The following is a 21,008-nucleotide window of genomic DNA, read 5'->3' as shown; positions in this document are numbered from 1 at the left end:
ACCAAATGCTCCCAAAAAATGCTTGATTCCCTTGTCCTCCTATAAACTAAAGATCTTGTCTTCATGAAGTTTTGATGCTCTTTGTTTTGTAGCACAAGAGCCTATGGCAAATAGAGAGGGTTGGTTAATAAACAAAATGATCATGCAAGTGATAGTATGATGTTGATATTGATAGAAAGATAATGAGATGGTAAGGATATGGTAGCATAAGATTAGATGATGAAATGTCTAGATAATATTTCTAGATTGCATGATTAAATAGACTAGAATATGAACTTGCCATATTGCATAATTAGATAGGCAAGAGTAGGGTCAAAACGAGGAGAAAATGTCTAATCAACAGTTGAGATTAAGAGGCAATACGAGATTGCATAGGATGCAAGGTTGGTTAGGATTTTCAAATGAGTGAATACGATTAAGAGGTAATATGAAAATGAGTGACTAGGATTAAGTGGGGAAAGGTGTGTGTTGACTCTTCAAGGTAAATTGAACTAAGACACAAGCTAAGTGGGAAAAAAAGGCCAAATGAAGAGGACAAGTGGCTCATGGAGAAAATCCAAGGATTAATCTTTGTGAATTCATGTGATTGGCTAGACATGGAAAGGAATTTATTAAATAAATAAAGAAATTTATTTAATAAAAAGAGGAGATAGGTTTAATAAATAAATAATTTTTTTTGAACAAAAAGGTTACTGAATTCATTTAAATATATAATAAATATTTATTTAAATAATAAATGGAAAGGTTAGTGGGCAAAAGCCTATAGCACAACGGTAACTTGTGAGTCTCTCATCGTGGAGGTCTTGGGTTCAAATCTACTCAAGCTTAAATACATATTTATGATCAATCTGAACAGATGATAATAATTAATCTAGGCTTCGGCCCATCACCTATCAAAAAATAAATTTAAAAAATAATAAATGAAAAGGATAATGAATTACTTAAATTGATAATAACATTTATTTAATTAATAAAGGAATTTTGCAAGTTTCATGAGGTTTTTAGATGATGTTTATGTGAGTTTTGTTCCACTACAACATGCAAAATCAAATACCCAATGTTCCAAGATAAAACATTGACTACTCAATCTTCTCTTGATATAAGGCCATCTCTCATGCTAAGCTTGCAAAGTAAGATCATGAAATGACTTCAAGGTTCCTTAGATTGTGGATACTCACGTAGTGAAATAATGTGATTTGTTGGCAATCATTTAAGATATTTATGCTATTCATTCAATGGATATCAACTCTTGCACTTCTAAAGATTTAGCTTCATAATATGCAATGAAAATGTAGTTTGATTTTCCAACTTCCAGTTCAACATGAACTTAAACATACTAACTTCAATTACTTATACATCTAACTATGAATGCAAGGAATCATGGATGACTTGGACTCTACTAGGTGCAGCCTAATCAGGGACTCCACCCATCTAATGCAATCTTTTAAGGAACAATCAAATGGTTTTCACATCAATATCTCCTCTTTAATCCCATCAAATGGATGCAAACAAAAGATTTAATATCAGTTGAACTTGAGTGTATTCAATCATTGGCTTACCACACAAGGCATTCCTGCCATCAACAAGAGGCCAGTGGCCCAAATTTGTTCAAGTCAAGCAAGTAAACATCCACAATTACTCTCATTCAACTAAGTTACTTCAACAACATGAAATGAAATCCTAACCTAAGTGAAATATTGAGGAAACCACACAACACTTCAAAGCAATATTATGTAATTCACCATGAAAAAGAAAATTGGATACTCGACATGATTTGATTGCTTGTGCTTGAAATGGGAATTTTATGATTGGAAGAGACAACTTAGTGGCCCCTCATCACCCTTATCTTGTAGACTTATTTAATCCTCTAATAAAGAGAAAATATCTCTTGATAGAAAACATTTCTAACTTTGATTAACTCTTCTGAAACTATTAATCTCCTTGAAGATGAATATGATAATGCATATTCTTGAATTTCTTTATCCTCAAATCTTTCCTCATGATGCAACTTGAAAATTGGCTGCATTTGTGGAATTGATAAGGTTGTCTTCATTTTCTTCATGGGTTAATTTTGATTTGCATCTCAAACTTGTAAATTTGATCCGCATCTCAAACTTGTAAATTTGATCCTTATCTTGAGCCTCTTGATGATACTTTCATGAGTTTGGATTCCTCTACCTTTCCCGAATGCCACCTTAATGTATTGAGCCCAACTGGCTCACGCTCAATTTATGCTGAATTATTTGTCTCTTTTTGGTTTCTCAAGTATAGAGATAACAAACTTGCAAAGAAAAAAAAATTGATGATAACCAACTCAAATTCTATTTGTTTACTTCTACTAGCAAATAATTACAATGACAATGAACTTTCAACAAGTTTTCAATATTAAAAACCTAGCAGAAATATTACGTAATATGGAACTTTGTTGATGGAAGCTGTGATTAATTGTAGATGTAGACTGTGATTAATTGTAGATGTAGACAATCCAACGCTGCTCCAAGAACATCATCGCAGTCCTCTAATTAACTAGTGTCACCTCAAGAAGCTTAATGCAGGTGCAGTATATTGTAATGCAGCCCTGGTATGATGTCGCCACCTCAACGTATGATGCAATATTACTGTAAAGAATGGTCTGTAACAGAAGATTAGTGCCCAGCTCAGGTAGCCGCTCCAAAATTGCAAACGCCAACAGTATTTGTTCACAAACCTTCAGACCAATTCCTTAAAAAGTGCCAGAATTACTTGCAGCAGATATCAAATCAGAAAACCCGATTAATTTGCAATGAAAGCCAACTCAAAGTGCATAATTAGCTAGAGGAGATTTCCAATTCCTCAAACCCCAATGCCAAACCCTTGAACTCTAACAATTTGCATAACACATAAACACCATAGAATGAATTGACCTCTTGCAAGGAATGCCTTTATAACATTTTTAAAGCCAAAACTTCACCATGAAACCAAATGCCTGTTAAGATAAACAACAATGAAAGAACATAAACAATTCACAAAAGACTCAAGACATTCATCCTAGGAAAACCTCCAACTAGAGGGAAAATCACAGCCACACCAACAAAATATATCTTTTGTTGATAAAAATGATCGAGTACAAAGCTTTCACTTTATTGATTTACAATACACCAAACAATCACATAAATAGATTGAATGTAGACTCTTCATCTTACACATGAAGGTTTATTCAAATTCCAGATACAAGAACCTTCATATTTCCAAATATTCAAGACTTAATATTTCCATATGCATGCCTCTTTGTATGACATATGTCGTCGGTAGATATTGTGTAGCCGACAAGGTGTGTGTCAGAATGTATGTCGTCGATAAATATTATGTAGTCGACGGGCCCTTCGAAAAGGTTCTTGTTATGTAGCCGACATGTTGTATGTAGCCAACGGACCCCTTTGGGAAGGTTCTTCGGGAAGTATATATACATCCTCCGGGACCATTGTAATAATAATCATAAGCATAATGTAATATCTTTGGCAGATACGAATAATAAAAGGAGTTCTGTTATTCTTATCTATTGTTTGTGTGCATTGATTCATTTACCCAGTACGGTAAACATTTGGCACCATTGCCGAGGACAAAACAACAACGCCAACAATAATAATGGCAGCAGGAGTCGAATTTAGTACGATGCGAACAGCCAACCCATAGTCAAATGCCGAGCATGTAATTTGTGGGGCCACTTTGCCCGTGACTGTACAACGACAAGCACACCAAAATTATTATGCAAATGGTGCGGACCTAGCGATCATGAAGATGCCAAGTGCCCGAAGTCGGGAGTAAATTTGATCACCATCGGGACAGACAAAGAGGAGGTTCTAGCCATCACACGGAAGCAAGCGAAAGTGTACCCCAACCCGACGAAAGAAAAGAAGAGACTAGAGGAAGCACGGGCAGAAATCCAAAAAGCAACGCACGTAGAGAAAGCACACCTAAAGGACACTACTGGTACCTCCGCACAGAACTGCGCAGAATAGAACATCGTACGAAAAATACTACAAACCGAGGTACCCGTCAAAATAAATGATCTACTGCTTACTATGCCTCAACTCTGTACAGCACTCACGAACATCGCCCTGTCTGCTAAATTGCCAACAAAACAAGGAAAAGAAAAGAAAAGTGGCACAAGTGCAGAGGATCCAATGCTGCTAGCCCTCTCATTCGGACAGCATCCGATAGTCATCGAAATGGGAATTTTGGGGACTGTTTTGACAGACACAATTGTGGATGGAGGGTCCAGTGTCAATGTGTTACCAGAGGACACCTGGAAAAGGTTGGGACAGCCAACGCTGTGGCCACCTACGTTCCAGTTATTAACGGTGAACCAACATGGGATCAAACCGTTGGGAGTCCTAATGGCACAACCACTGACTATCGGAACACAACCATTCCTACTTGATTTCGTCGTCATCCCGCTGAAGAGGAGAGGATATGACACCATTCTGGGCCGAGGATGGCTTGTTTAAGCAAGGATTTAGCATGACTAGAAAAAGAATACCCTATCAATGGAGCACGGAGGCAAAAGATTCATAATTGACCTGCACACACAAATGGTAGGTGAGGAGGCAGCGTCATCGGATTCCGAAGGCGAAGGTGGAGGGGATGACGAGGGGAAGAAGAGAATGGAACCCGATTAAGAGGGAGTATTGAGACTGGAAGGAGGGTCGAATGAGGACGACCTAAACTCGTTGAACGGTCTTTTCCAGTGGCAGATGGAGGATTACGAGCTCTTTCCGAGCTATAATATGCTAAGGGTCGACGAAGGTGACAAAGAAGAGGGAAATGAATGTCTAAATGAATACAGAGAAGCGGAAGAAGGAAAGGTGGTTACGAAAAAAGATTAAGGGAAGAACATATAGTACGAACCTAGAAAAAGGAAAGATTCCACCATACGACCGCGCAGAAAGGAAATGATATATCGAACCACGGATATAGCAGAAAGGTGCTGGCAGCAAGGAAGACACATCATACGGTCTGCACAGGAAACAAAGAGGAAGGGTATAAAAGTTGCAATGGTACGGAGTAAAGGTTCTAAAATCAAGAATACAGTTATTGACGGCAAGGAGTGGCAGCCAACGGAATTCATAGTACCGAGTGTCAGAAACAAACTGGACAATATGGAAAGCCTAAGGGAGAGATCGTGTAACTTAAATAAACTTGATGAGCGACGATTGCAAGCACAATGGGCCACGGAGGTGATACAGAACAGGCACAAAGCATGGCATGATAAACACCTCAAACTGAACAAGTTTCAACCGGGACAGCTGGTGTTGAAGTGTAGCAGACGGAATGAAATCAAACCTGAAAAGTTCAGAGCCAAATGGATAGGACCATACAAGATACGGGAAGTTGGTGATAATGGGGCGATCAAGTTATGGGCGCTCGACGGGAAAGAAGTACCGGACACGATGAATGGGTTAGAGTTAAAAATCTATCATGAAAGGAATAGTCCCCCGTCGACAAACAATTGAAGTAAGAAATTTAAAATTTAAAAAATAAAAAAAATTGAACTCACTGGTGACTATCCATACGGCTGTCTTATATAAGTCCCAGTACAGTGACTAGCTGTACAGCCCTTTACAAAAGCGGAGGCATCCCAAAGTCTTGGCACCTTTCTAATACATTGTACGACACCGCAGTTTCTGGAGGCAACGTACGGCAACCTTTCTAATGCATTGTACGGCACATAAATAGTTCCTAGAGACACCGTACGGCTGTTTAAGTTTTCCTTCACCATATGGTTATATGCCTGCACCATACGGCTTGAAGAGTGTCTGCATCGTACGACTTGAAGAGTGACTGCATCGTACGGCTTGAAGAGTGACTTGTAACAATTCAAGGGAAGAGCAACCTCCACCCGTACGGCCCTCTAAAAAGAACAACACTGTACGGTATCATATTTGCCAGTAGCGTACGGACACGAGACTAGCGTACAGTGGTGACAAGCTTATAAACGCTTCCAGTACAGTGTTCAGTGAGAAAAAAAAGTGAATCATACGGCATTACAGAGTCCTCCAAGTACGGCAAGATAAAATGCATCAAGTACAGCAGCACAAGCATAACACTGGCTGGAAGATAGATCTACAGCACCAGTATACATATCGATTTCTACTAGCAGAAGAGTTGTGAATTCATGAAGGGCTATGTGAGTGAAGGGGTTCATTCCACCATATGAGCAGCCGATACAGTAACCATAATAAAGGAGTCGACAGGCCATACGGGGTACGGCTATGGCAGAAGCAATCCATGGTGTAGCTATACATTGGCAGCACTAAAGAAGGATGACAGGAGATTTTCTAATAATAATAAAAAAAGTAGACAAATCAAAAATGTTTAGAATGTATGATGCCAAAGGGAAGGGAAAACATTAGCGGTTGCCAAAAAGAGTGTGGGATCAGAAGAAAATCACAAAAATAGTATGTTCCATGCAGTTTTGTGTGGATTTGGGAGTGTTAATTTGGTCTTGGCGGTAGGGGCACTGCCCCTCGACCCCGCCCTATATCGCGACAGGGAGCGCGCTGCCCCTCGACCCCACTGGGGGCAATGCCCCCTAGACCTTCAGCCGGTGCAGTTATCAGTCGTGGGAAGTGTGACTAGTTGATGAGACCTGGAGTTGCTGCAAGCATGGAGTGTCTGTGTCCCAATGGTGGAAAGAACAATAGAGCAGCCTTTCAAGAGGAGTGATACGCTTTGAGGCACTTGGAGTAGGTGTTGGACGTGAGGCTATCTTGGTGGATGCATAGAGAGCTCGGGAGGAGCTAATCCTCCAGTTGGAGGCAGTACAGCGACACTTGACTCAGGGTACCCAGGAGTTGGAAGCAGAGAAAGCAAGATGGGTGGCTATCAAGGTCAGCTTGATTAAGGAGACAGTATTGTGTTAGCAGAGGCTTCAGATGCAACACGGTTTGAAGACCAGTTTGGTGCAGGCACAGGACGAATGTGAAAGTGATGTGACAGCAACAAATCTATCTTGTTGTAGTTAGTCAGTTAATGTATTTTGTTTGTTAATTTGTCTTTGATATTTTGCAATTGTCGTCTGGAGAGGACTTTTTCTTTTGGGGGGATGATGTCGTCAGTAAATATTGTGTAGCCGACAGAGTGTGTGTCAGGATGTATGTCGTTGGTAAATACTATGTAGCCGATGAGCCCTTCGAGAAGGTTCTTGTTATGTAGCCGACATGTTGTATGTAGCCGACGGACCCCTTCAGGAAGTCGGAAAGTATATATACATCCTCCAAAATCATTGTAATAATCATCATAAGCATAATGTAATATCTTTGGCATATGCAAATAATAAAAGAAGTTATGTTGTTCTTATCTATTGTCTGTGTGCATTGATTCATTTACCCAGTACGGTAAACAACATACAACACATCCTTTTATATAATTCACAAATGTCTCTTTCAGATGAAAATAACCATAACGGTCATAAAAAAATTGTTTCTATTTAATAAAATCAGCGATAAAGATATCTTTTGCAACTACAACACTCCCTCTTAGCAACAGAGAGATCTTTAATAAGGCAAGCAAACATAGCTGTAACCAAAGATGATACATTCATAACACATGGCATCTCAACATAACATAATTCACCATAGCACATAAAATTAAAGTCATAAAAGTCACACACGTGACTTCCTCCATGCCTACTTGAGCAGGGTGGTCCACCATACCTACTCGTAGAGGGTGGAACAAGAGCTTTCACCTCAAATTTCTCCCAGAGAAGAATGCATTTCCACCATGCCTACTCACAAAGGGTTGGACACCATACCAACTCGCAAAGGATGGAATGAGATCTTTCACCTCAAACTTCTAATAGAGAAGAATGCATTTCCACCATGCCTGTTCGAAGAGGGTGGTTCACCATACCTACTCGCAAAGGGTGAAATGAGGGATTTCACCTCAAAATTCTCCCAAAGAAGATTGCATTAATCATTAAGATGTTCTCTTAACAAAGACTCCCTCTCAACAAGGATAACTTTAATCACCATAATATGATAGTTGATACCAAGTGTTTTATTATCACATAAGATTGCAAAGGGTTGGACATCTCCTTCTGTCATGTAACGTCCCTCTGAAGTTGAATGATCTTTTACTTTTAAATAAAGATATGTATCATCAATACAAGAAATCAATCTCTCATCACTTTGTTTCTCTTTCATCCTACAATGAAGAGAAATAAAATCAATCTATCATTAAGAGATAAATATGGAGATTGTTGTCGGTAATTTCTCTTTCATCCTACAATGAAGAGAGAAATAAAATCAATCTATCATTAAGAGATACATATGGAGATTGTTGTCAGTAAAATCCTATGGTCCTCGAGGACGCGTACTCGGCCTAAAACCCCCCGTTTCGGGGACGGGGACGTCCCGGGGACAGGGGGACGGGTATGGGACGTCCCCCAGCCATCCCCAAATTCCCTTTTTTTGCAAGGGATGTCCCCAAAACTTGGGGACGTGGGGGGGACAAAAGGGGGACAGCCAGCCGTCCCTAGTACGGAAAGGGGACGTCTAGCCGTCCCCCGACCATACCAGGTACGGCCAGCCGTCCCCCTTTTTTGCAAGCTCAAAACATAAAAAAAACATTTGTTGTGTCTTTTTTGGTCGGCTAGTGGGCCCCACTCCTCCAAAAACCCTAAAATGTATATAACTCAACACATTTAAATTGTTTTAACCATTCTCTGGTTTTCATTTTATGTTGCAACTGACTGAAGTTTTCATTTTGCAAGTAGAGCAGGTAATAGTTTTGGCTCCAAGAGCTTGACCAAGGGTTTGATCTTCTATTTTGTCCACCAAGTATAAAACTCTTTGTGCTTTCATCTATCATTTTTTTAATAAATTTGTAGCTTGCAAAGTCTGATTTTTTTTTTTTTTTTCATTGTTTCAGCTCATATATCTATTCAATTGCATATTTAAACACAATGAGCAGCAGTGGGAGTACAAGTAGTAGTAGTGAAGAAGAAAATGTAGAGGTTGATGTTGTTAGTAGTGACACTCGGCAAAAACCCAATCCTAAAGCTGATTTGTTTAAATGCCCTTTCGACATTATGAAGAATTTTGCAAAGGGTCCTTTCAATAGGAAAAAACCTCTTTTCCAATATGTCACACCTAGGCCAAAAGATAAAAAGAATTCGGGAGGGACTAGGGTGTGGGATTGTCATGTTTGTCTTGATGATTTTAGGGGCAGCTATACAAGAGTGAAGTCACATTTTTTAGGTGTTACATGCCAAGGAGTCAAAGCTTGTCCTAACCTAATCGATGAACAAAAATTAGAATGTCAAAGATTGCACTTAGAGGCTGAAATGGAGGGGCAAAATTTGACAGTGACATCACCATCCATTCCCTCACAATCATCTAGGCATATTTCATCCGCCATTGGTACTAGTGGCAGCCCTAGTGGGTCTAGAGGGAAGAGAAAGATAAGTAGTAGTGAGAAGGGGTCGGTGGAAAGTATGTTTAATGCACAGGCAAAGGAGAAGTGTGAGGCATCCATTGGTAGATTCTTTGTTGCTAATGGTATCCCATATAATGCAACCCGTTCCACTTATTATAAACAAATGGTGAAAGATATTATGAGCATGAATTCCTCATTTGTGCCCCCCGGTGAGCATAAGCTACGAACCACTATCCTAGATGAAGAGTACTCAAAGGTTGCTTTGTTATTTGAGGATATGAGACGCACTTGGGTTAGGACAGGCTGCTCTATTGTGATGGATGGGTGGACCGATGTTAGACATCGGCCACTCATCAATATCATTGTCACATCCCCTGCTGGCTCTTATTTTTTTAGAGCCATAGATTGCTTAGGAAAGAAGAAGGATGCAGATTTTCAGTTCACCATTTTGCGAGATGCCATAGAGGAGATTGGGCCCTCTAATGTTGTACAGGTTATCACAGATTCGGCACCTGTGTGCAAATCAGCAGGTTTGATGATAGAGGGTGCTTATAGGCACATATTTTGGACCCCTTGTTGTGTTCATTCCTTGAACAATGCATTGGAGGACATAGGGAAGATTGAATGGGTGAAGCAAGCGGTGCTAGAAGCTAGAGAAATGCAAATGTTTATTTGCAACCACTACACTTCACTTGCTCTATTCAGGTCCTTCTCTAAGAAGGAGTTCCTCAAACCAGCCGAGACAAGGTATGTCAATTATAATTATAGTTTACTTTTAGTTTGTTTTAACTTTAAGTTATTTAAAAAAATTATTTATAAGTTTACTTACATGTGATGCTTTTTGTTTTAAATTTTAATCATTAATGTTTAAGTTTAAATTTTTAATTTTTAATTGTTGCTATAGGTATTGCACATATTTCATCTTGATGGAGAGGATGATTGAGGTGTATGAGGCCCTTCAATTGATGGTGGTGAATCCAGATTGGGGACGATGGTCTCATTCTAAGTCCACTAAAGGAAAAGCAGTGAGGCAAAGGATCCTTGATGAGAGTTGGTGGTCCACAATGAAGTAAGTTGTTGGTTTTTAAATTTACTATTAGTCTTTTGCTTGCTGATTTTCCTACTAATAATCTTAAAATTTTTAAAATTCTAATTATGATTTTTCTTTTTGTTGCCATTTTGATCTTGCAGATACATTTGCTCTGTCATAGCACCCATTGTTGATGTCATTAGATATGCTGATACTGATGCTCCTAGTTTAGGAGAGATCTATGAGACTATTGACAACATGCTGAGTAAGATGAAGAGAATTGTTGCGGCAAAGGATCCTACATTGGGCTTTTATGAGGAGCATATTACTATTGTGACGCGGAGGTGGAACATAATGAATACCCCGCTTCTTATGGCAGCATTTGCTCTAAATCCCAAATGGTATGCACAGTTGGGTGGAAGGGGCCTCCCATGTGATGATCCTGAGGTTTTGGATGGCTTCACAAAAGCAATTGATAAGATGTATTCAGCTCAAGATGCCTCTACTCTTCGTACACAGTTCCTTGACTTCACCAACCTTCGTGGCCCAAACTTGGGTAAGCCACAAGCAAGGTTGGATAGAGTTGTTTTGGCACAGAGGGATCCTATTGGATGGTGGACTTGGCATAGGAGAGATACACCTGAGTTAAAGATACTTGCCGGTCGCCTCCTTTCACAGGTTGCTAGTTCTTCAGCTGCAAAGAGGAACTGGTCCACATATTCATATATCCACTCTATCAAGAGGAATAGACTTGCCTCCAAAAGAGCAGAGAAGCTAGTGACAGTGCATCATGCTCTTCGACTTGCCGATCGCCAGACTCAAGAGTATAGGCAGACACCAGCTTTGCGATGGGATGTTGAGCCTGAGGATGTGGCCCAGATAGATGAGGATGACATAGCACCAGGACTGGTTGGGGTTCCATTAGATGAGAATACGCTTCCTATGGAGGATGACAGTGAGGAGGATTCTGATTTTGATGCCATGGATTAGTAGAGGCAGAATAGGATCAGCAGTCTGCTTCATTTTCTATGTTTTGCTTTTTATGTTGAACATGAACATGATTATGATACATTGATTATATGATACTTATTACTTAATGGCAGCCTATAGCTTTGGGCATATTCTGATTTTGATTTTTAGATTTATGATTTATCATGCTTATCATTATGAGTCTTATGATATTGACAATGGTTAATAACTTTATGTTCATTGTTCAGTGTTCTCTGATATTGTATTGATATGCATTTTGAGAATTGGATACTAAAATACTAAATAGTAAAATACTAAAATCAGATATTATTTCATAGATGGCATTCAAATGTTGTATGTTATGGTTTTATAATGTTTAAATGACATGCTTTGTGCTTAGTTTCATATGAATGACATGTATATTTACAAATTTCAATGTATATACTATATTTTAAAATTTTCCTATATATATAACCGTCCCCGTCCCCCCCCCCCGTCCCCAAAATCGCCAAAAAAATTTGCCGTTCCGGAAACCTGTCCCGCCGTCCCCGTACCGGAAACTTGGGGGAACATAGGTAAAATCTATATTGTAGCTGACAAGTAGAATAGTATCTGAAGGGCACATGACAGTTGAGTTGCCCCTTCGGGAAGGTATATGTACACCGTCCAAAATAGAGTTTGAATCATCATTATAATCCGATTGTAAGCATTGAGTACATATTGCATATATGAATAAAGTATCTGTTCTATGGTATATCTTGCTATACTACATGTGTTAAGTATCTTTTACCTTGTACAGTAAACATTTGGCATCGTCGCCAGTCGAACCTAGGACGAAGGAAATGTTATGAAGATTAATGTCGAATTTGCTTAACAAGGATAGAAATAAGATAAAAGACAAGGATGAAATACGTACAACACAAGAAGTTTTAATTTTAGCACAGTAGACAGAGCACAGACAGAAGCTTCAGCAAATTGCCGATGGACACTGAGGGGGTGAAGGGGCATAGATGGAGGGAGTGCATTCACCTAGCAGGCTGAGGAGTGCCGAAGAATTGTTGGAAGAGACTCAACAACAATTGAATTTGTGGAAGAAACAAGGGAGGAGTTCCTTAACTTGTATATGCCGAGGGTAAAGCATTCGAACGGAAGGGAAGCAACTTGCACGGCTCAAAGTGTCGAGGGAGCACGAGCATGGAGTGAACTCTTCATTCCCAATACATCTGACAAACAGATATAGGCGGAGAATCGAACTTTTCTTAAGGAAGATTTCCTTTCACCAGGTAACGCGGTTGTTGGAAGTAGGATGGTTGTCCGAAGCAACGCGGTTGTGCAGAACAACGCGGGTGTGCAGAACAGAGCGGATGCTCAGAACAGCGCAGGTACACAGCAGGTACCTCCGAATCAGAAAAAAGTAACAATGCCAGGACCCAAGGAGAAATTGCCTAAGTTTAATGTCGACGAAACGGCAGATCCGATCAGACACTGGAAGACGTGTGAAACAATATGGACGGAAAATAGTGTAACAGATGAAGATGATTGCGTCTGACAATTTCCAACAACCCTACGAGGTGTGGCAATTGATTGGTTTGCGGATCCCGATCCTTAGAAATTGACTACATGGGCGAATGTCAGAAAGGAGTTCATAACAGAGTTTTGACTGCTACGAGACGATAATGAAATAGTAGCAGAGATATACAGCACCAAGCAAGGAAAGAATGAAACAATCCGTGCCTATGCAAGATGGCTGAAAGAGTTGGTCGGGAAGATGGAGAGTCAACCAGCTAACGGATTGAAGAAACGATGGTTTGTTGAGGGGCTACGGCCGACTTTGAAAAAAGAAGATGAAGATTGTACCAAAAGCATCATACATAGATGCATATAATCGCGCGATGGATTTGGAAAGCGAACAAAAAACAAGTACGAAGAAGCATAAATCATCAGACTCAGACAATTCATCGTCTGAAAGAAGCAGCAGTGATGAAGAACCAAACAAGAAAGTGCGAGCGTTACAGAAAGATATGCTACAAATGATGAAAGAATTTGAAAATTTTAAAAAGAACCCAAACTCTATGAAGGGAGAATTGTGGTGCACAAACTGTAAAGAGGAAGGCCACACAAAGGGTTCATGCCCGAAGAAACAATTATGTGATATCTGCCAGGATGCAGGACATTCCATAAAAGAGTGTCTACTTAATATGAAGTCAAAAGGACACTAGCAAGTGTTACTGATGCAGGAAGTGTCCACTAGAAATAACACGAACAATGATGCAACCTCAGGAGGTTATCGCAACAATAATCGGCGCGAAAGGGGTGGAAATAACAATAACAATAATAAAAATGGAGGTCGGAGTCGGATACAGTGCGATGCGAGTGGACAACCGATGATACAGTGTCATGCGTGCAACCTCTAGGGCCACTTCGCCAGTGATTGTACCACGAAGGAAACGTCGCAGCTATTATGCAAATGGTGTGGTCGAAGAGACCACGAAGATTCAAAATGCCCAAAGCAGGGGGTAAATCTGTTAAGCATCGAAGCATGTGATGAGAAGGTACTAGCCATTACACGTAAACAAGCTAAGAAGGCGAAATACCCCGATGCAGAAGAAGAAAAGGAGAGGTTACAACAAGCACGAACAGAGCTAGAAAGACAAATAAAAACAGGGAAGTTGCAAGTAAAAGACACTGCCGATACCTCAAAAAGGAACTTAGCTGAACAAAACATGATAAGATAGGTAATGCAAATAGAAGTACCTATTAAATTAAATGAACTTCTCACAATGCCACAGTTACAGACAGTCATTCTGAATATGACACCGATTCTGAAAGAGACGAAGGAAACAAGAAAGGACGGTAGTGGAACAATGGCAGCAAACCCAATGCTACTCGCACTTACAACAGGCAGGCATCCGACAGCAGTCGAGATGGGAATTCTAGGAACGGTACTAACAGACACAATTGTGGATAGAGGGTCAAGCGTGAATGTGTTACCAGAAGATATGTGGAAAAAGTTCGGACAACCTATGCTGTGACCACCTATATTCCAGTTGCTCATGGCAGATCAGCAAGGGATCAAACCGTTGGGAACCTTGATAGCACAACCAGTAACTACTGGAATGCAACCATTTTTATTAGATTTTGTGGTCATTCCACTGAAAAGAAGAGGGTATGATGTTATCCTTGGACGGGGTTGTTGATCCAAGCAAAAGTGAAACATGACTGGAAGCGAAATACCCTATCCATGCAACGCAAAGGCCAAAGATTTGCAATTGATCTGCACACACAGATGGTAGGTAAGAAGGCGACGTCGTCAAATTCTGAAGGTGAAGGTAACGATGAAAGAAAGAAGAGAATGAAACTGGACGAAGGAGTATTGAGATTAGAAGGAGAATCGAATAATGATGACCTAGACTCGGTGAACGGCCTATTCCATTAGCAGATGAAGGATTACAAACTCTTTCCGAGAAAGGAGAGAAAAATGAATGTTCGAAGAAATACAAAGAAGCGGAAGAAGGAAAGGAGGTTACGGCTAAAGCTGAAGGGAAGAACATACCGTACTAACCTAGAAAAAGGAAAGATTCCACCGTACGGTACACGATGAATGGACCGCGCAGAAAGAAAATGCTACACCGCACCACGGATTTAGTAGAAAGGTACCGGCAGCAAGGAAAACACATCATACTGTCTACACAGGAAACAAAGAGGAAGGGCTTAATAAAAACTTCAGCAATACAGAGTGCAGGTTCTAAAATCAAGAATACAATTATTGACGGCAAGAAGTAGTAGCTGACGAAATTCATGGTACCAAGTTCAAGGATTGCGATCGAAAACAAGCTTGGAGATATGAAAAGTCTGAGGGAGGGATGGTATAATTTAAATAAATTTGATGAGTGACGATTGCACGCACAATAAGCCACGAAGGTTATACAGAACAGGCACAAGGCATGGCACAACAAGCACTTGAAGTTGAACAGATTTCAATCGAGACAATTAGTTTTGAAGTATAAGAGGCGCAACGAGATCAGACCAGGTAGATTTAAAATAAAGTAGGTCGAGCCATATAAAATCCGTGAAGTGGGCGATAACAGAGCAATAAAATTATGGATGCTCGATGGGAAGGAAATAGTTGATGTTGTGAATAGGTCAAAGCTGAAAGTCTATCATGAAAGAAATAACGCACCTCTGCGAACGAACAACTGAGAATAAATAATGAATATTAATGTATATATGTAAATTAAGTGTAAAATAAAATATTTTTATTTTGAGTTGATAGACATAATAAGATATAAATAGGAGAATAGTAGTCAAAAGATGTATGGCCTTTAGGGGAATGAAAAGTTAAAAGAGAAACCATTATACGAACCATAAAGAGTAAAGTGGGGACCGCACGGCCGTACGGACAGAAGGAGAAACTTGTAACAGCAACCATACTGTACGGCCTTCGTAAAAATCACCAAGCAGGAAATAAGATTGAAAAGTATGGCCCGTAAGGAAGCATTAGAAAGGAGCATTGATTACGTTCAATTGCAAAGAGGAAAGCACTGTATGGTCACATAGAAGAACCTGTACGGACATTTGAAAAACCTTGACTGTATGGCCATGAAGGAACCCATACGAACAGAAAGGAGGCTTCATACATAGGAGATAAACATCATACGACATAAAAGCAGAAAAAGAGAAGCCAGTAAGCCGTACGGCCAGCAGAGGAAAAGGTATGGCCATCAACTGAAGGATTGAAGTCACCCTACAGACATACGAACATGAGGAAGCAATAAAGTGTCGTACGGCCTTAAGGAAGGCACAAATCTAATAGCCACACCGTACAGTATGGTCGAGCAAGAAGCGGGAAGCAAATTAGGTCGTACGGCTGTACGGACGAAGGAGAACACATGCAGAGGTGTCATACAGACATATGGGTTTAAGGAGTACAAAAGAAATGACTGTACGGCTCACAAGGACAATAATATAATCTACCAACACTACAGAAGCGCTGCATCAGGTGGTCGTACACCGTACGAAGTGGAGTTGTAATATAATAAAAGGAATCATAGAGGCCATAGTAATAAAGTCACCCTCCGGAGGCTGTACCAAAGCATTCAAGAGAAAGGAGTTGTACTCTTCAGGAAGTAGGAGCCATAAAACAAAAAAAGACGACAAATCAAAAATGTTCATAAGGAATAATGTATGGTGCCGAAGGGAAAGACAGAAACAGGTAGTAAAACATAAGCACTTGGCAGGAAGAGTATAGGATCAGAAGAAAACCACAAAAATGGTGTGTTCCATGGACTTTTATGTGGGTTTTTATAGGATTGGAAGAAACCCACAAAAATGCTCTGCCTTAGGACCCCACGAGGGCGCTGCCCCTCAACCCCACTAGTGGCAATGCCCACTAGACCCCCAGTCAATTTAGTTATCAGTCGTGGGAAGTGTGACCAGTTGATGAGACCTAGAGCTGCTATAGGCATGGAGTGTTTGTATGCCAAAGGTGGAGAGGGCACTGGAGAAGCCTTTCGAGAGGGGTGCTACACTTTGAGGCACTCAAAGGAGGTGTTAGACGTAAGGCTGTCTTGGTGGATGCATAGAGAGCTCGGGAGGATCTGATCATCCAATTGGAAGTAGTAGAGCAACACTTGGCTCAGCGTATCCAAGAGTTGGAAGCAGAGAATGTAGCACAGGTGGCTATCAAGGTTAGATTGGCTAAGGTGACAGTATTGTGTTAGCAGAGGCTACAGATGCAACGTATTTTGGACACCAGTTTGGTACAGGCATGGGAGGAATGTGAATGTGATGTGACGGAAAAAGATCTATTTTGTTATAGAGGCATATTACACCCTGCGGAGGAGCTAGGCAAATCAAGTAGCAACTAAGAGGGCTCGGGAGGAGTTAGCTACCAGGTTAGCCACAGAGAGGGCAGCCTAGGAATCCGAGAGGGCAACCCTGTTAGACAAACAAAGTCAACTACAAAAGTTGGCAGCAGAGGAGCAAATAGTGGTAGAAACGGAGAGAGTAGCAAATGAGAAAGAGAAAGAGCTGGGAGAGATTGTGGGGATGATGCAGTCAGCTTTAGAGCTTCAGATGGAGGCGGAAGTGGAACTGGAAGTCAAGAAGGAGCAAGTCTACAAGCTGCGGGCAGAATTGAACGAACTGAGGGCTCGGACGGCCACTATGCCAGAGACACATCCCTCTATTTAGTATTTATATATTGATGTAATTAGTTGTTTATTTTTGAGTTTTGTTGTATTGTTGTCCGGAGACGACTTTTCTTTTTGGGGGGGATGATGTCGGTAAAATCTATATTGTAGCCGATGGGTAGAATAGTATCCGAAAGGGCGCGTGACAGTTGAGTCACTCCTTCGGGAAGGTATATGTACACCGTCCGAAATGGACTTTGGATCATCATTGCAATCCAATTGTAAGTATTGAGTACATATTGCATATATGAATAAAGTATTTGTTCTATGTTATATCTTGCTATACTACATGTTTTTATCTTTTACCTTGTACGGTAAACAGAGATCAATGCTCAAGAAAACACTATACTTAAGTGTTGTAACAGAATTCAATATTCAAGATATAATTAGGAATACTTATCTCTTTTACATGCAAAATCACCAATATTTTCAACTCATCTGTATAATATGTCCTTTGCTCAACAACAAGTTCAAGATCTTACTTATGGCCATGCAATCTGAAATCAAATTCAAACAAGCCCATGAACCACAAGTGCCACTATAGCACCAAGTGTTAAAACATACCATAAACAAACAGATTGAGATATAATCTCTCAGAGTAATAGACATTAAAACAGCACCCTGTGGTGACACTAAGCCATCAAATAATAGAAAGTGCCTCCACAAAAAAAATGCCAACAGAGTGTCTTCTTTTAAAAACTCGGAGTCTAATAAAAAATGTCTTGAAAACCAATAGGAAAAATGCCAAAAATCATATGAAGAAATCACAAGAATGAAAGGACTGAAAGGACTCTATAATATGCTAAACACATCATGCAATAAAAGAGAGAACCTACAGATGACTAATATCAAACCTGTCGATGCCAGTAGAGGTCTTTTGTCAAACCTGTAGACACCAAATCACTATAGCATCTGAAATAAGATCAAATCTGCCAATTTGGCATCAAGTTCCACCATTGAATCATTGATTTTGTAACTAAGCATTTGTAATTGCAAAAGAAGAATGGTATGCTTGAGCTACATTTGTTTTGAAATCTAGATCCGTAAGCAAGATTTTGCATAGTTGTCTCTTCACAAACTGCAAACACTCAGTTCCATAAAACATACCAAAAATATGATCGTTTGGGTCCAACCTATCAAACTCGCAGCAGTTTGCCCCTTGTCCACTATATCCTTACGGAGATGACAACAATTTGAGACTAGACAATTGTTACATCCCCATTTTTTATAATTGTTGATATTTAAGATAATTCGAAATGGATGGTTTTTTCACATGAATGGGAATATTGGTTACCTATTATATGTATTGTGAAAAGAAAGATGCGGTTAGTCGTTATGTTATTTTTTTATGGTTAATCAAGTTAGTTATTAGTTATGATAACTAGATTTCCTTTGAAAGACAAATGCTTTCACCCTATCAACTCTTTTTTGCAGGAACGCGGAAAAGGGGGAGGAGCATTGCCAGAAAGGGAATAGGGTACAAGGGCACAAACCTATTGCTATTGAACCTAAGCTACCATGGTAAAGGAAAAGTGAGTTAGGCAACAAGAGTATACCAAGTCTCCACCATGAGCTAACTATTTTGAAATATAAATTGTTGTCAATCAGGATTACGCCTATAGCGAGATGCAAAATCTAGCTATCCTTTTGAAAGATGCAAAATCTCTCGGATGGTGGGTTGTCCTAAAATGAGAGATGAATCTCCGAAAGCTAGGCACGTTCCTATGTAGTGATCACCTAAAACTTTAGTTGTATGTGGGAAAAGGGATGAGAAGTGAATGAAAATAACGGATACTAAACCTAAATGAGATGATACACCAATGACTTGTATACTACTTCAATTTAATTAACACCAATTACCCAAGATACAAATGATTCACAATACCTGGACAAGCATGCAACTACAAAAGTGATTCTATGCAAGGATCTGAAATCTTTTGCTTTGAAAGGAAATTGTAGGTTTTACCAATTTTTTGCAAAAAGAATAAAGACACAAACAAAGACCTACAATTACAAATATCAAGATTCTAACATGCAATAAGAAATATATCTTCTATGAAGGACAAACACAACATAAAACCAAAGAACCCACAATATTGCACAAGAATCAATGAGAAGGAACAGCTGAATCTGTATAATCAATGCTAAAAAATATGTACTACAAAATGTTTACATGTGCAAAAAATCTACTCAAAAATTTACAATGTGCAAAAATCTAAGCCCAAAAGAAGATATCTCATGAATGAGGTGAATGTACAATAAATAGACCTCAAAACCCTAATTCGAATATCAAAAATATGCATAGAAAAAATTGAGTCAAAACTAATCCAAATTGTGAAGAAACCCCTAAAAACTACTCTCAACCACTTGTCCAATTGATAGCCAACTGGAAAACTACCTCTATCTCCTCAAAATCATGCACAAAACCCTAAGTTGGATTTCAATGTTAAGCTAAAAATATAGCATGTCAATCTCATCAATAACTATACAAAAATGCATAAAACAGGCTCCCAAAATAAACTCCATGTAAAACTAGCCTTAACTGCTCCATATCTCACCAAAAGTAGCCCCCATAATTGACTCCAAAGTCCTAAGTTTGAACTATGAGTCCAAAAATAGCCATTGAACTCCTTACCCTCGCATTTAGGCATTAAAAAAAATGCAACTCCCCTCAACCTTTAGTCAACTCGGCTATTTTATTCTCCTTTCCTCTTTTTTCACTTTATATCTTTAATTTTAATTATATTCCCCTTTGCACTTTAATATTTATTATTAATTAGCTGACTTATAATATATCAACTAGATTAATAATAATTACAAATTGTCATAATAATGCAAAGATTTATAGTAATAATAACATAGACTTCAAAATAAGTCATATATTATTAAAATAAATCTCCATAACAAATGCAAAGTTCCGGACCCGAAATCTTCTCCATTTTAACATATTTGGGCATACATAACAAAGAAATGTTAGATATTTCTTTCATTTTCACACTTGTTGATTCATGGAAAAAGAAGAAATATAGTTTGAAGACACCCTAAGCCGAATTGCAGGATATTATGGATTTTTTTCTTGCTATTTTGTGGCTCCATGTTGTGGCTTTTGATAGTTATGACGGGTCTTCTTTATGTTCATTTCGTGGCATGGCTGGTCTCCTCTTTCACTGCTTGCCGTGAGTTTCTATTGTTTACCTTCCTCATGCTTCTTCTTTGTTGTTGAGGTTTCCGTTATAGCCATGCACTCCTTGTGGGCCGATGCCTTGAGCACTGGGATGTTTCATGATAGTCATGAGTGTTGGGTTGTTTCATGAGCCGTCTTCATGCCATGACCCTGTTGTTACTTGTAATGTTGTTGGTCTTGGATGGACGTCTCTAATGGTATATGTCTCAAACACCAT

General features: G+C 39.5%; 1 protein-coding gene across 2 annotated transcripts in view; it reads right to left on the bottom strand.

Moving 5' to 3' along the window:
• LOC149577578 (photosynthetic NDH subunit of lumenal location 1, chloroplastic-like) overlaps positions 1–21,008 on the bottom strand; it is a 199,430-nt gene that overhangs the window by 139,798 nt on the left and 38,624 nt on the right. The gene's annotated exons all lie outside the window — the stretch shown is intronic.

This window comes from Cupressus sempervirens, chromosome 1 (genome assembly GCF_028749045.1).
Source record: "Cupressus sempervirens isolate cs-2001-9-10 chromosome 1, ASM2874904v1, whole genome shotgun sequence".
Taxonomy (NCBI): domain Eukaryota; kingdom Viridiplantae; phylum Streptophyta; class Pinopsida; order Cupressales; family Cupressaceae; genus Cupressus; species Cupressus sempervirens.
This window is presented reverse-complemented; position numbering and strand designations above follow the sequence as displayed.